The 16,153-nt window shown below is 41.4% G+C and overlaps 1 protein-coding gene across 1 annotated transcript in view; it reads right to left on the reverse strand.

Annotated features, from left to right (window-relative positions):
* The window catches only part of LOC112264240 (zinc finger protein GLI1-like), a 162,266-nt gene that overhangs the window by 30,786 nt on the left and 115,327 nt on the right, over positions 1-16,153 (reverse strand). The gene's annotated exons all lie outside the window — the stretch shown is intronic.

Genomic DNA, 16,153 nt, shown 5'->3' on the forward strand with positions numbered 1-16,153 from the left:
GCACGCACACACACACACACACGCACGCACACACACGCACGCACGCACACACACACACACACACACACACGCACGCACACACGCACGCACGCCCACACACACAGACTCACACAGATACACACACACACATGCACGCACACACACACGCACGCACGCACACACACAGACACACACAGATATACACACACACACACACACACACAGACTCACACAGATACACACACGCACGCACACACACGCACGCACACACACAGACTCACACAGATACACACACACACACGCACACACACACAGACTCACACAGATACACACACAGACACACACAGACACAGACTCACACAGATACACAGACACACTACCAGTACTTTTCATTCACACCCCTTCCTGACACATTTTATTTATTTATTTTTTATTTCACCTTTATTTAACTAGAAAAGTCCGTTAAGAACAAATTAGTATTTACAACGAAGGCCTACCAAACGGCAAAAGACCTCCTGTGAGGACAGGGGCCTGGGATATAAATAAATACATAAATACAATATAAATACCGGACAAAACACACATCACAATAAGAGAGACAACACTACATCAAATCAAATCAAATTTTATTTGTCACATACACATGGTTAGCAGATGTTAATGCGAGTGTAGCGAAATGCTTGTGCTTCTAGTTCCGACAATGCAGTAATAACAAACAAGTAGTCTAACTAACAATTCCAAAAAAAACTACTGTCTTATACACAGTGTAAGGGGATAAAGAATATGTACATAAATATATATGAATGAGTGATGGTACGGAGCAGCATAGGCAAGATACAGTAGATGATATCGAGTACAGTATATACATATGAGATGAGTATGTAAACCAATATAAACCAACATAAAGAGAGACCTAAGACAACAACATAGCAAGGCAACAACACATGACAACACAGCATGGTAGCAACACAACATGACAACAGCATGGTAGCAACACAACATGGTAGCAGCACAAAACAGGGTACAAACATTATTGGCCACAGACAACAGCACAAAGGGCAAGAAGGTAGAGACAACAATACATCACACAAAGCAGCCACAACTGTCAGTAAGAGTGTCCATGACTGAGTCTTTGAATGAAGAGGTTGAGATAAAACTGTCCAGTTTGAGTGTTTGTTGTTGCAGCTCGTTCCAGTCGCTAGCTGCAGCGAATGGAAAAGACAAGCGACCCAGGGATGTGTGTGCTTTGGGGACCTTTAACAGAATGTGACTGGCAGAATGGGTGTTGTATGTGCAGGATGAGGGCTGCAGTAGATATCTCAGATATGGGGGAGTGAGGCCAACAGGGTTTAATAAATCAACCAGTGGGTCTTGAGACGGGTATACAGAGATGACCAGTTTACAGAGAGTATAGAGTGCAGTGATGTGTCCTATAAGGAGCATTGGTGGAAAATCTGATGTCCGAATGGTAAAGAACATCTAGCGGCTGAGAGCACCCTTATCTGCCGATCTATAAATGATGTCTCCGTAATCTAGCATGGGTAGGATGGTCATCTGAATCAGGGTTAGTTTGGCAGCTAGGGTGAAAGAGCAGCGATTACCAAGTCTAGATTTAACTTTAGCCTGCAGCTTTGATATGTGCTGAGAGAAGGACAGTGCACCGTCCAGCCATACTCCCAAGTACCTGTATGAGGTGACTAGCTCAAGCTCTAAACCCTCAGAGGTAGTAATCACACCTGTGGGGAGAGGGGCAAACTTCTTACCAAACCACATGACCTTTGTTTTGGAGGTGTTCAGAGCAAGTTTAAAGGTAGAGAAAGCTTGTTGGACACTAAAACAGTTTTGCTGTAGAGCATTTAACACAAAATCCAGGGAGGGGCCAGCTGAGTATAAGACCGTATCATCTGCATATAAATGGATGAGAGAGCTTCCTACTGCCTGAGCTATGTTGTTGATGTAAATTGAGAAGAGCGTGGGGCCTAGAATTGAGCCTTGGGGTACTCCCTTGGTGACAGGCAGTGGCTGAGACAGCAGATTTTCTGACTTTATACACTGCACTCTTTGAGAGAGGTAGTTAGCAAACCAGGCCAAAGATCCCTCAGAGACACCAATATTCCTTAGCCGGCCCACAAGAATGGAATGGTCTACTGTATCAAAAGCTTTGGCCAAGTCAATAAAAATAGCAGCACAATGTTGCTTAGAATCAAGGGCAATGGTGACATCATTTAGGACCTTTCAGGTTGCAGTGACCCATCCATAACCTGAGCGGAAACCCGATTGCACACCAGAGAAAATACTATAGACACTAAGAAAGCCAGTTATTATTGTTTTTCCAACACTTTTGATAAACAGGGCAAAATAGAAAAAGGCCTATAACAGTTAGGATCAGCATGATCTCCCCCTTTAAATAAAGGATGAACTGTGGCTGCCTTCCAAGCAATGGGAACCTCCCCGGAAAGGAGAGACAGGTTAAAAAGGTTGGAGATAGGCTTGGTGATGATAGGGACTGCAACCATAAAGAAGAAAGGGTCTAAACCATCTGACCCATTTTCAGGAGCTCCTCTAGCAGTGACTGCCTGCAGGGAGAAACTTTGTAGTGGGGCAGGAGAAAAAGAGGGAGAAGCATCGGGGGTAGTCGCATTAGAAGGGGTGGGAGATGAGGAAATGTTGGACGGGCAAGGAGGCATGGCTGAGTCAAATAGGAATCCTGACTTAATGAAGTGATGATTAAAGAGCTCAGCCATGTGCTTCTTGTCAGTAACAACCACATCATCAACATTAAGGGACATGGGCTCCTTGTCAGTAACAACCACATCATCAACATTGAGGGACATGGGCTCCTTGTCAGTAACAACCACATCATCAACATTAAGGGACATGGGCTCCTTGTCAGTAACAACCACATCATCAACATTGAGGGACATGGGCTCCTTGTCAGTAACAACCACATCATCAACATTAAGGGACATGGGCTCCTTGTCAGTAACAACATTATTATCAACATTAAGGGACATGGGCTCCTTGTCAGTAACAACCACATCATCAACATTAAGGGACATGGGCTCCTTGTCAGTAACAACCACATCATCAACTTTAAGGGACATGGGCTCCTTGTCAGTAACAACCACATCATCAACTTTAAGGGACATGGGCTCCTTGTCAGTAACAACCACATCATCAACTTTAAGGGACATGGGCTCCTTGTCAGTAACAACCACATCATCAACTTTAAGGGACATGGGCTCCTTGTCAGTAACAACCACATCATCAACCTTAAGGGACATGGGCTCCTTGTCAGTAACAACCACATCATCAACATTAAGGGACATGGGCAGCTGTGAGGAGGAGGGTTTATTCTCCAGGTCTTTAACCATTTTCCAGAACTTCTTGGGGTTCGACCCACAGAGAGAGAACTGCTCCTTAAAGTAACTATCTTTGGCCTTCTAGATAGCCTGAGTACACTAATTTCTCATTTGCCTGAACGATGGTCAGTCAGCCTGACTATGCGTGTGCCAAGCCTTTTGCCAAATGCAATTCTTGAGGTGGAGTAACTCTGCAAGATCACGGTCGAACCAGGAGATGTACCTGTTTTTAATTCTCATTTTATTTATGGGGGCGTTTGTTAAAAATACCACTGAAAATATAAAAAAAGAAGGTCCAAGCATTTTTGGCAGAGGGGATGAAGCTGATTCAATACCATTTAACAGAGGCCAGTTCATGAAGGAAGGCTTGCTCATTAAAGTTTTTTAGCAAGCGTCTAGCAAGCGACAGGTCGTTTCACTGAGCAGCCATTACAAACACAAGCTGTAAAAATTCAGACTTGATATGGGGGCCAGGAGAGAGCTTAGGGCAGGTAGGGTACAGGCCGGTGCTATTTGAGCTATTTGAAAGTTTAATGCTTAAAACCAGCAAATCAAATTGTTTGGGGACAGACTTGGTGGAGGCAACCGAGAACTGAAGGTGATTCTTGGTAAAGATGGCCACTCCCCCACCTTTGGAAGATCTGCCTTGCCGAAAAAAGGTTATAACCAGTAAGGTTAACATCAGTATTCAAAACACTCTTCCTTAACCACGTCTCAGTAGTGACCAACACATCTGGATTGGAGCTGTGAAACCACACTTTCAATTGATCCATTTTAGGTAATAAGCTTCTAGTGTTAACATGCAGAAAACCCAGGCTTTTAGTGAAGCAGATATCAGAGCACAAGTCAGAATTGGGTCTATCAACAGTAGATGGGCCAGGGTGTGCATAGACATTTCCTGATATCATCAGCAGTAATACAATCAAGGCACGGCAGAGGACAGGGAGAGCTCTGCAGTGATGATTTATGACATCATTTGCGTAGACACATGCTGAATCCCAAACCCATTTGTGTTGCGTGTACATGAGGGACAGTGTGTGTACATGAGGGACAGTGTGTGCACACGAGGGACAGTGTGTGTACACGAGGGACAGTGTGTGTACACGAGGGACAGTGTGTGCACACGAGGGACAGTGTGTGCACACGAGGGACAGTGTGTGCACACGAGGGACAGTGTGTGTACACGAGGGACAGTGTGTGCACACGAGGGACAGTGTGTGTACACGAGGGACAGTGTGTGCACACGAGGGACAGTGTGTGCACACGAGGGACAGTGTGTGTACACGAGGGCTGGCTGGCTGGCTGGCTGGCTGGGACAGTGTGTGTACACGAGGGACAGTGTGTACACGTGCTTCTAGGACAGTGTGTGCACACGAGGGGATAAAGGACATGAATGTGTGTACACGAGGGACAGATGATATGTACACATATGAGGGACAGTGGTGAAATGGCTAGCTAGTTAGCGGTGGTGCAATGTAGGGCGCATTATATAAGGTAGCATTAGTTTAAAGTGGCTAGTGTTTCATGATTAAAGTGGCTGGGTGAGTCAGTGTCACTGGCAGTAGCTAGTGGTGGCTGAGACCTGGAAGTAGTTGTTTGGGTCATGCAGTCATGTGATCCTGCTGTTGATATGCCTGGACAGGGTCTGAGAGATTAGCCTACAGCCCGCCAGGATACTCTCGATTGTGCATCTGCCTTAGGGACACAAACTATTTTTACTGCAGTAAGTTCTACACTGTCTGTCTGTCTGTCTGTCTGTCTGTCTGTCTGTCTGTCTGTCTGGCTGGCTGTCTGTCTGTCTGGCTGGCTGGCTCCAAACTGAAGACACAGGCCAAATACATGCTTTAATACACACTGTCAATGCTATGGTGTCTGACCAGAAACAAGAGATCAATACACACTGTCAATGCTATGTGTCTGACCAGAAACAAGAGATCAATACACACTGTCAATGCTATGTGTCTGACCAGAAACAAGAGATCAATACACACTGACCAACAGATAATGGAGACACTTTTAGAGGAAATGTGTGTGTCTCCTGGTCCGTGACTGGGCTGTGTGTGTGTGTGTGTGTGTGTGTGTGTGTCTCTGTGTGTGTGTGTGTGTGTGTGTGTGTGTGTGTGTGTGTCTCTGTGTGTGTGTGTGTGTGTGTGTCTCCTGTGTGTGTGTGTGTGTGTGTCTCTCTGTGTGTGTGTCTGTGTGTGTCTGTGTGTGTGTGTGTGTGTGTCTCTCTCTGTGTGTGTGTGTGTGTGTGTCTGTGTGTGTGTGTGTGTGTGTGTGTCTCTGTGTGTGTGTGTGTGTGTGTGTGTCTCTCTGTGTGTGTGTGTGTGTGTGTGTGTGTGTGTGTGTGTGTGTGTGTGTGTCTCTGTGTGTGTGTGTGTGTGTGTGTGTGTCTCTGTGTGTGTGTGTGTGTGTGTGTGTGTCTCTCTGTGTGTGTGTGTGTGTGTGTGTGTCTCTCTCTGTGTGTGTGTGTGTCTCTCTGTGTGTGTGTGTGTGTGTGTGTGTGTGTGTGTGTGTGTGTGTGTGTGTGTGTGTGTGTGTGTGTGTGTCTCTGTGTGTGTGTGTGTGTGTGTCTCTGTGTGTGTGTGTGTGTGTGTGTGTGTGTGTGTCTGTGTGTGTGTGTGTGTGTGTGTGTGTGTGTGTGTGTGTGTGTGTGTGTGTGTGTGTGTGTGTGTGTGTGTGTGTGTGTGTGTGTGTGTGTCTCTCTGTGTGTGTGTGTGTGTGTGTGTGTGTGTGTGTGTGTGTGTGTGTGTGTGTGTGTAATTACAGAGCACCTTCTCTCATTACAAGCCCCCACATCACTCCAGGTACTATTAGTTACATCCTGCTGCAGCTACCGCTGTGGGCTCTGACAGGCACTTAGCACAGCAATTACTACAACATACACTATATATACACAACAGTATGTGGACACCCCTTCAAATTAGCGGATTCTTCAAAAGTATTTCAGCCACCCCCGTTGCAGACAGGTGTAAAAAAAAAAAATCGAGCACACAGCCATGCAATCTCCATAGACAAACATTGTCATTAGAATGGCCTTACTGAAGAGCTCAGTGACTTTCAACCTGGCACCGTCATAGCATGGCACCTTTCCAACACGTCAGTTCGTCACATTTCTGCCCTGGTCAACAACGGCTCAGCCGCAAAGGGGGTAAGGCCACGCAAGCTAACAGAACGGGACCGCCGAGTGCTGAAGTATGTAAATACTCACTTCCCGAGTTCCAAACTGCGTCTGGACAATAACTGTTCTTCGGGAGCTTCATGAAATGGGTTTCCATGACCGAGGAGCCGCACACAAGACTAAAACCAATGCCAAGCGTCAGCTGGAGTGGTGTAAAGGTCGCCGCCATTGGACTCTGGAGCAGTGGAAACACGTTCTCTGGAGTGATGAATCACGCTTCGCCATCTGACAGTCCGATTGGACGAATCTGGGTTTGGCAGATGCCAGGAGAACGCTACCTGGAGGAATACTAGTCTGGGGCTGTTTTTCACAGTTCCGTCTAGCACCTTAGGTCCAGTGAAGGTCTGCACAGAGCCTTGACCTCAACTCCATCGAACACCTGCGGGATGAATTGATATGCCGACTGTGAGCCAGGTCTAATTGCCCAACATCAGCGCCCGATCTCACTAATACTATTGTGGCTGAATGGAAGCAAGTCTCCGCAGCAATGTTCCAACATCTAGTGGAAAGCTTTCCCAGAAGAATGGAGGCTGTTATAGCAGCAAAGGGGGGACCAACTCCATATTAATGCCCATGATTTTGGAATGAGATGTTCGATGAGCAGGTGTCCATATACTTTTGGTCATGTAGTGAATCACTGTACATCACTTTGCACACACAGAGAGAGGGCACCAAACACAGAACACCCAACATATTACCTCACACACAGAGAGAGGACACCTCACACACAGAGAGAGGACACCAAACACAGAACACCCAACATATTACCTCACACACAGAGAGAGGACACCTCACACACAGAGAGAGGACACCAAACACAGAACACCCAACATACTACCTCACACACAGAGAGAGGACACCAAACACACAGAGAGAGGACACCTCACACACAGAGAGAGGACACCAAACACAGAACATCCTACAGAGAAACATGAATCCTCCATCACAAGAGAGACTGGTCCACAATTCTGTCGTTTCTAGTCTATTCAATCTTCCTACCAGTTAGGTTCTATGATTCTAGAACATTCCACCAGGTAGCAGACGTACAGCCACATTCGCATAGATAAGTGGCTTAGGTATTCTGTCACAGAAGTGTTAGAGAACACAAGACATCTCCGATAACAGATCAGGCCACACAGGCTGCCAAAACCTACATCGCATCATAGAGCGCCTGTGTAATTGAGCACATTATTTGGCAGCAGTCTCAGATGTGTGTGTGATGATGATGGAGAAAGTGAGGTGCCAAATAGAGATCTCTTGTGAACGTCCAGCTGTCGCCAACCAATAAATACCTCTCTCTCTCTCTCTCCCTTCCTCCTCCTGTTCCCACCCTGGTTTCTCCCCATGTCTCCCCCTCCTGTCTCCCCTCCTGTCTCCCCCTGACTCCCCCTTGCCTCCCAGACTCCCCTTGCCTCCTCGCTGGTTCCCCTGAACGCTGATATACAGCCTTCCACCTGTCAGCGGCGCGATAATCCACAAGCTGCATGTCAAGTGTGTGTGTGTGTGTGTCAGTGTGTGTGTGTCTGTGTGTGTCAGTCTGTGTGTGTGTGTGTGTGCGCGTGTGTGCCAGTGTGTGTGTGTGTGTGTGTGTGTGTGTGTGTGCCAGTGTGTGTGTGTCTGTGTGTGTCAGTCTGTGTGTGTGTGTGTGTGCGTGTGTGTGCCAGTGTGTGTGTGTGTGTATGTGTGTGTGTGTGTGTGTGTGTGCCAGTGTGTGTGTGCCAGTGTGTGTGTGTGTGTGTGTGTGTGTGTGTGTGTGTGTGTGTGTGTGTGAGTGTGTGTGACAGTATGTTTAGACCAGACAGAGTGTAGACCAGACAGAGTTCAGACCAGACAGAGTGTAGACCAGACAGTGTTCAGACCAGACAGTGTTCAGACCAGACAGTGTTCAGACCAGACAGTGTTCAGACCAGACAGTGTTCAGACCAGACAGAGTGTAGACCAGACAGAGTTCAGACCAGACAGAGTGTAGACCAGACAGTGTTCAGACCAGACAGTGTTCAGACCAGACAGTGTTCAGACCAGACAGAGTGTAGACCAGACAGTTCAGACCAGACAGAGTGTAGACCAGACAGTGTTCAGACCAGACAGTGTTCAGACCAGACAGTGTTCAGACCAGACAGAGTGTAGACCAGACAGAGTGTAGACCAGACAGACAGAGTTCAGACCAGACAGAGTGTAGACCAGACAGTGTTCAGACCAGACAGTGTTCAGACCAGACAGTGTTCAGACCAGACAGAGTGTAGACCAGACAGAGTTCAGACCAGACAGAGTGTAGACCAGACAGTGTTCAGACCAGACAGTGTTCAGACCAGACAGAGTGTAGACCAGACAGAGTGTAGACCAGACAGGGTTCAGACCAGACAGTGTTCAGACCAGACAGAGTGTAGACCAGACAGAGTGTAGACCAGACAGTGTTCAGACCAGACAGAGTGTAGACCAGACAGAGTTCAGACCAGACAGAGTGTAGACCAGACAGAGTTCAGACCAGACAGTGTTCAGACCAGACAGAGTTCAGACCAGACAGAGTGTAGACCAGACAGAGTGTACACCAGACAGTGTGTAGACCAGACAGTGTTCAGACCAGACAGAGTGTAGACCAGACAGTGTTCAGACCAGACAGAGTGTAGACCAGACAGTGTTCAGACCAGACAGAGTGTAGACCAGACAGTGTTCAGACCAGACAGTGTTCAGACCAGACAGTGTTCAGACCAGACAGTGTTCAGACCAGACAGAGTGTAGACCAGACAGAGTGTAGACCAGACAGAGTGTAGACCAGACAGTGTTCAGACCAGACAGTGTTCAGACCAGACAGTGTTCAGACCAGACAGTGTTCAGACCAGACAGAGTGTAGACCAGACAGGGTTCAGACCAGACAGAGTGTAGACCAGACAGTGTTCAGACCAGACAGGGTTCAGACCAGACAGTGTTCAGACCAGACAGTGTTCAGACCAGACAGAGTGTAGACCAGACAGAATGTAGACCAGACAGTGTTGAGACCAGACAGTGTTCAGACCAGTCAGAGTGTAGACCAGACAGAGTGTAGACCAGACAGTGTTCAGACCAGACAGTGTTCAGACCAGACAGAGTGTAGACCAGACAGTGTTCAGACCAGACAGTGTTCAGACCAGACAGGGTTCAGACCAGACAGTGTTCAGACCAGACAGAGTGTAGACCAGACAGAGTGTAGACCAGACAGTGCTCAGACCAGACAGTGTTCAGACCAGACAGTGTTCAGACCAGACAGGGTTCAGACCAGACAGGGTTCAGACCAGACAGGGTTCAGACCAGACAGGGTGGGGGTAAATTAAATGTAAAATGGTTGCGTGTGGACAACCTGCCTTACGTAAGGGAGTTCATGTTATAGTGTGTGTGTGTGTGTGTCAGTGTGTGTGTGTGTGTGAGAGAGAGAGAGAGAGAGAGAGAGAGAGAGAGAGAGAGAGAGAGAGAGACAGAGAGACAGAGAGAGAGAGACTGACCCAAAATTAAGGAAAGCCTTGACTATGTACAGACTCAGTGAGCATAGCCTTGCTATTGAGAAAGGCCGCCGTAGGCAGACATGGCTCTCAAGAGAAGACAGGCTATGTGCTCACTGCCCACAAAATGAGGTGGAAACTGAGCTGCACTTCCTAACCTCCTGCCCAATGTATGACCATATTAGAGAGACATATTTCCCTCAGATTACACAGATCCACAAAGAATTCGAAAACAAATCCAATTTTGAAAAACTCCCATATCTACTGGGTGAAATTCCACAGTGTGCAATCACAGCAGCAAGATTTGTGACCTGTTGCCACGAGAAAAGGGCAACCAGTGAAGAACACACACCATTGTAAATACACCCATATTTATGCTTATTTATTTGATCTTGTGTCCTTTAACCATTTGTACATTGTTAAAACACTGTATATATATATATAATATGACATTTGTAATGTCTTTACTGTTTTGAAACTTCTGTATGTGTAATGTTTACTGTTAATTTTTGTTGTTTTTCACTTTACATATTCACTTTGTATGTTGTCTACCTCACTTGCTTTGGCAATGTTAACACATGTTTCCCATGCCAATAAAGCCCTTGAATTGAATTGAATTGAATTGAATTCAGAGACATATAGAGACATAAAGAGAGAGAGAGAGACAGAGAGAGAGAGAAAGAGAGACATATAGAGCGAGAGAGAGAGAGAGACATATATAGAGAGAGAGAGAGAGAGAGAGAGAGAGAGAGAGAGAGAGAGAGACAGAGAGAGAGAGAGAGAGAGAGAGAGAGAGAGAGACATATAGAGAGACATAGAGAGAGACATAGAGAGACAGAGAGAGAGAGAAAGAGAGACATATAGAGAGACATAGAGAGAGAGAGAGAGAGACATATAGAGAGACAGAGAGAGGAGGGAGAGAGAGAGAGAGAGATTGTGTGTGCTTGCACCTGTGTGTGTGTGTGTGTTTATTTTTCTGGAGAGAGAGAGAGAGAAAGTATGTGTGTGGTGCTTAGACAGGTGTAGTGGCATCCTGTGCTCTCTCTAGTTACGGTCAATATTTAATGAGAAACACTAAGCTACAGCCATAGTGGAGTGACTTCACACTGTTATTTTGTGGCGTGTGGGGTTGAAAGGGATGGGGCTGGTTTGCATATTAAAAACTCAGTCCCATAAATCAAACTGCTAACCAAACAAGTCTCTCTCCTCTGTGGGTATAGGAGCTTGGCAGTGTTCTGCCTGTATCCCCACCCAATCAACCACCAACTAGTCTGGAACCCCCAGGCCTAGCCGCTCCCAGCTTCCACCTCCCAGCTCCCAGCTCCCACCTCCAAGCTCCCACCTCCCACCTCCCACCTCCAAGCTCCCACCTCCCACCTCCCACCTCCCACCTCCAAGCTCCACCTCCCACCACCAAGCTCCCACCTCCAAGCTCCCACCCCCAAGCTCCACCTCCAAGCTCCCACCTCCCAAGCTCCCAGCTCCCACCTCCCAGCTCCCAGCTCCCACCTCCCAGCTCCCACCTCCCACCTCCAAGCTCCCACCTCCCCCTCCCACCTCCAAGCTCCCACCTCCAAGCTCCACCTCCAAGCTCCCACCCCCACCTCCCACCTCCCAGCTCCCACCTCCCAGCTCCAAGCTCCCACTTCCCAGCTCCCACCTCCAAGCTCCCAGCTCCCAGCTCCCAGCTCCAAGCCCTAAGTCCTCTAACCAAACCACCACAGAAAAGAACTGTCAGCCACTTGGGTTTATTCTACTCCTCCTACCTGTACCTACCCCGCCACAAACCAAACCCGGCAACACACATCACACACACTCTCCTCATCACAGACAGCTACCACGGTGGCACATTAAAACAGATCAGGGAAAACAATTACATTTAAATTATTACAACTTCCTTATTATTATGCAAAGGACATGTATTTATTGTAAGGGATTTGTATGGATTTACTTAAGAATCACAAAATAATTGAAGAATTGCGTCTTTAAATACAAATACACCATATAAATATTAAATACTACTACAGCATATTAAATACTACTACAGCATATTCATATTAAATACTACTACAGCATATTAAATACTACTACAGCATATTCATATTAAATACTACTACAGCATATTCATATTAAATACTACTACAGCATATTAAATACTACTACAGCATATTCATATTAAATACTACTACAGTATATACATATTAAATACTAATACAGCATATTAAATACTACTACAGCATATTAAATACTACTACAGCATATTCATATTAAATACTACTACAGCATATTCATATTAAATACTACTACAGCATATTCATAATAAATACTACTACAGCATATTCATATTAAATACTACTACAGCATATTCATATTAAATACTACTACAGCATATTCATATTAAATACTACTACACCATATTCATATTAAATACTACTACAGCATATTCATATTAAATACTACTACAGCATTTTCATATTAAATACTACTACAGCATATTCATATTAAATACAAATACACCATATAAGTATTAAATACTACTACAGCATATTCATATTAAATACTACTACAGCATATTCATATTAAATACTACTACAGCATATTCATATTAAATACTACTACAGCATATTCATATTAAATACTACTACAGCATATTCATATTAAATACTACTACAGCATATTCATATTAAATACTACTACAGCATATTCATATTAAATACTAATACAGTATATACATATTAAATACTAATACAGCATATACATATTAAATACAAATACACCATATAAGTATTAAATACTACTACAGCATATTCATATTAAATACTACTACAGCATATTCATATTAAATACTACTACAGCATATTCATATTAAATACTACTACAGCATATTCATATTAAATACAAATACACCATATAAGTATTAAATACTACTACAGCATATTCATATTAAATACTACTACAGCATATTCATATTAAATACTACTACAGCATATTCATATTAAATACTACTACAGCATATTCATATTAAATACTACTACAGCATATTCATATTCAATACTACTACAGCATATTCATATTAAATACTACTACAGCATATTCATATTAAATACTACTACAGTATATTCATATTAAATACTAATACAGCATATTCATATTAAATACTAATACAGCATATTCATATGAAATACTAATACAGTATGTACATATTAAATACTAATACAGTGTATACATATTAAATACTAACACAGTGTATACATATTAAATACTAATACAGTATATACATATTAAATACTAATACAGCATATATATATTAAATACTAATACAGTATATACATATTAAATACTAATACAGTATGTACATATTTAATACTAATACAGTATATACATATTAAATACTAATACAGTATATACATATTAAATACTAATACAGTATATACATATTAAATACTAATACAGTATGTACATATTTAATACTAATACAGTATATACATATTAAATACTAATACAGTATATACATATTAAATACTAATACAGTATGTACATATTAAATACTAATACAGTATATACATATTAAATACTAATACAGTATATACATATTAAATACTAATACAGTATGTACATATTAAATACTAATACAGTACATACATATTAAATACTAATACAGTATATTCATATTAAATACTAATACAGTATATAAATATAAATCCAACTATTCTCTAACTAAACATCATTCTGCATCTGTGTCTGTCTGTGTGTTTGTGTGTATGTCTGTCTGTGTGTGTCTGTCTGTGTGTGTGTGTGTGTGTGTGTGTGTGTCTGTGTCTGTCTGTGTGTTTGTGTGTGTGTCTGTGTGTGTGTCTGTCTGTGTGTGTGTCTGTGTGTGTCTGTCTGTGTGTTTGTGTGTGTGTCTGTGTGTGTGTCTGTCTGTGTCTATCTGTGTGTCTCTGTCTGTGTGTCTGTGTGTGTCTGTCTGTGTGTTTTGTGTGTGTGTCTGTGTGTGTGTCTGTCTGTGCGTGTGTCTGTGTGTGTGTTTCCCTGTGTGTGTTTGTGTGTATTTGTGTGTGACTGTGTGTGTGTTTCTCTGTGTGTGTGACTGTTTCTGTGTGTGTTTCCCTGTGTGTGTTTGTGTGTATTTGTGTGTGACTGTGTGTGTGTTTCTCTGTGTGTGTGACTGTTTCTGTGTGTGTTTCCCTGTGTGTGTTTGTGTGTATTTGTGTGACTGTGTGAGTTATATATTCCCATAGCAGCTCCTCCCTTGTGAAACGTCCCCAGAGAGGACAGAGAGTAAGCTAGCAGCATAGCTTAGCATCCACAGGTCAGTGATTTAACCTCTTCACATAGATCAATAGATATAATAGTGCCCTGCTCTCTCTGTCTGTTCTGCCACCATCTATCTATCTATCTATCTATCTATCTATCTATCTATCTATCTATCTATCTATCTATCTATACATATATATCTATATATCTATATCTGTCTATCTATTAAAGTATCTATATACAGTATCTATATATATCTATCATATACAGTATCTATCTATCTATATACAGTATATATATATATCTATCATATACAGTATCTATATCTATCTATATATCTATCTATACAGTATCTATATATATTATACAGTATATATGTAATACTATGTATATACAGTATATATATCTATCTATATACATATCTATAAATACTATATACAGTATGTATACATATTATAATATCTATATACAGTATCTATATCTATCTATATATATACAGTATCTATCTATATCTATATACAGTCTCTATATCTATATCTATATATACAGTATCTATCTATACAGTATCTATATCATCTATATATATATATACAGTATCTATCTATATATACAGTATCTATATCTATCTCTATACAGTATCTATATCTATCTATCTATATACAGTATCTATATCTAATATCTATATAGTATCTATATTAAATCTATCTATATACAGTATCTATCATATTAAATACTAATATCTATATCTATCTATATACATATCTATATCTATATATAGTATCTATATCTATCTATATACAGTATATCTATCTATATACATCTATATATCTATCTATATACAGTATCTATCTATATCTATCTATATACAGTATCTATATATATCTATCTATATACAGTATCTATATCTATCTATCTATATACAGTATCTATATCTATCTATCTATATACAGTATCTATATCTATCTATCTATATACAGTATCTATATCTATCTATCTATCTATCTATCTATCTATCTATCTATCTATCTATCTATCTATATACAGTATCTATATCTATCTATCTATATACAGTATCTATATCTATCTATCTATATACAGTATCTATATCTATATATACAGTATCTATATGTATCTATATATATACAGTATCTATCTATCTATATACAGTATCTATATGTGTATACAGTATCTATCTATCTATATCAGTATCTATCTATCTCTATACAGTATCTATATCTATCTATCTAAATGTATCTATATCTATCTATCTATATACAGTATCTATATGTATCTATCTATATACAGTATCTCTATCTATATACAGTATCTATATCTATCTATCTATCTATCTATCTATCTATCTATCTATCTATCTATCTATCTATATACAGTATCTATATCTATCTATATACAGTATCTATATCTATCTATCTATATATATACAGTATCTATCTATATATACAGTATCTATATCTATCTCTATACAGTATCTATATCTATATATCTATATACAGTATCTATATCTATCTATCTATATATATACAGTATCTATCTATATATACAGTATCTATATCTATCTCTATACAGTATCTATATCTATCTATCTATATACAGTATCTATATCTATCTATCTATATACAGTATCTATATCTATCTATATACAGTATCTATATGTATCTATCTATATACAGTATCTATATCTATCTATCTAAATACAGTATCTATATCTATCTATATATATACAGTATCTATATCTATCTATCTATATACAGTATCTATATCTATCTATATACAGTATCTATATCTATCTATCTAAATACAGTATCTATCTATATACAGTATCTATATGTATCTATATATATACAGTATCTATATCTATCTCTATACAGTATCTATATCTA

This window comes from Oncorhynchus tshawytscha, linkage group LG02 (genome assembly GCF_018296145.1).
Source record: "Oncorhynchus tshawytscha isolate Ot180627B linkage group LG02, Otsh_v2.0, whole genome shotgun sequence".
Lineage (NCBI taxonomy): Eukaryota > Metazoa > Chordata > Actinopteri > Salmoniformes > Salmonidae > Oncorhynchus > Oncorhynchus tshawytscha.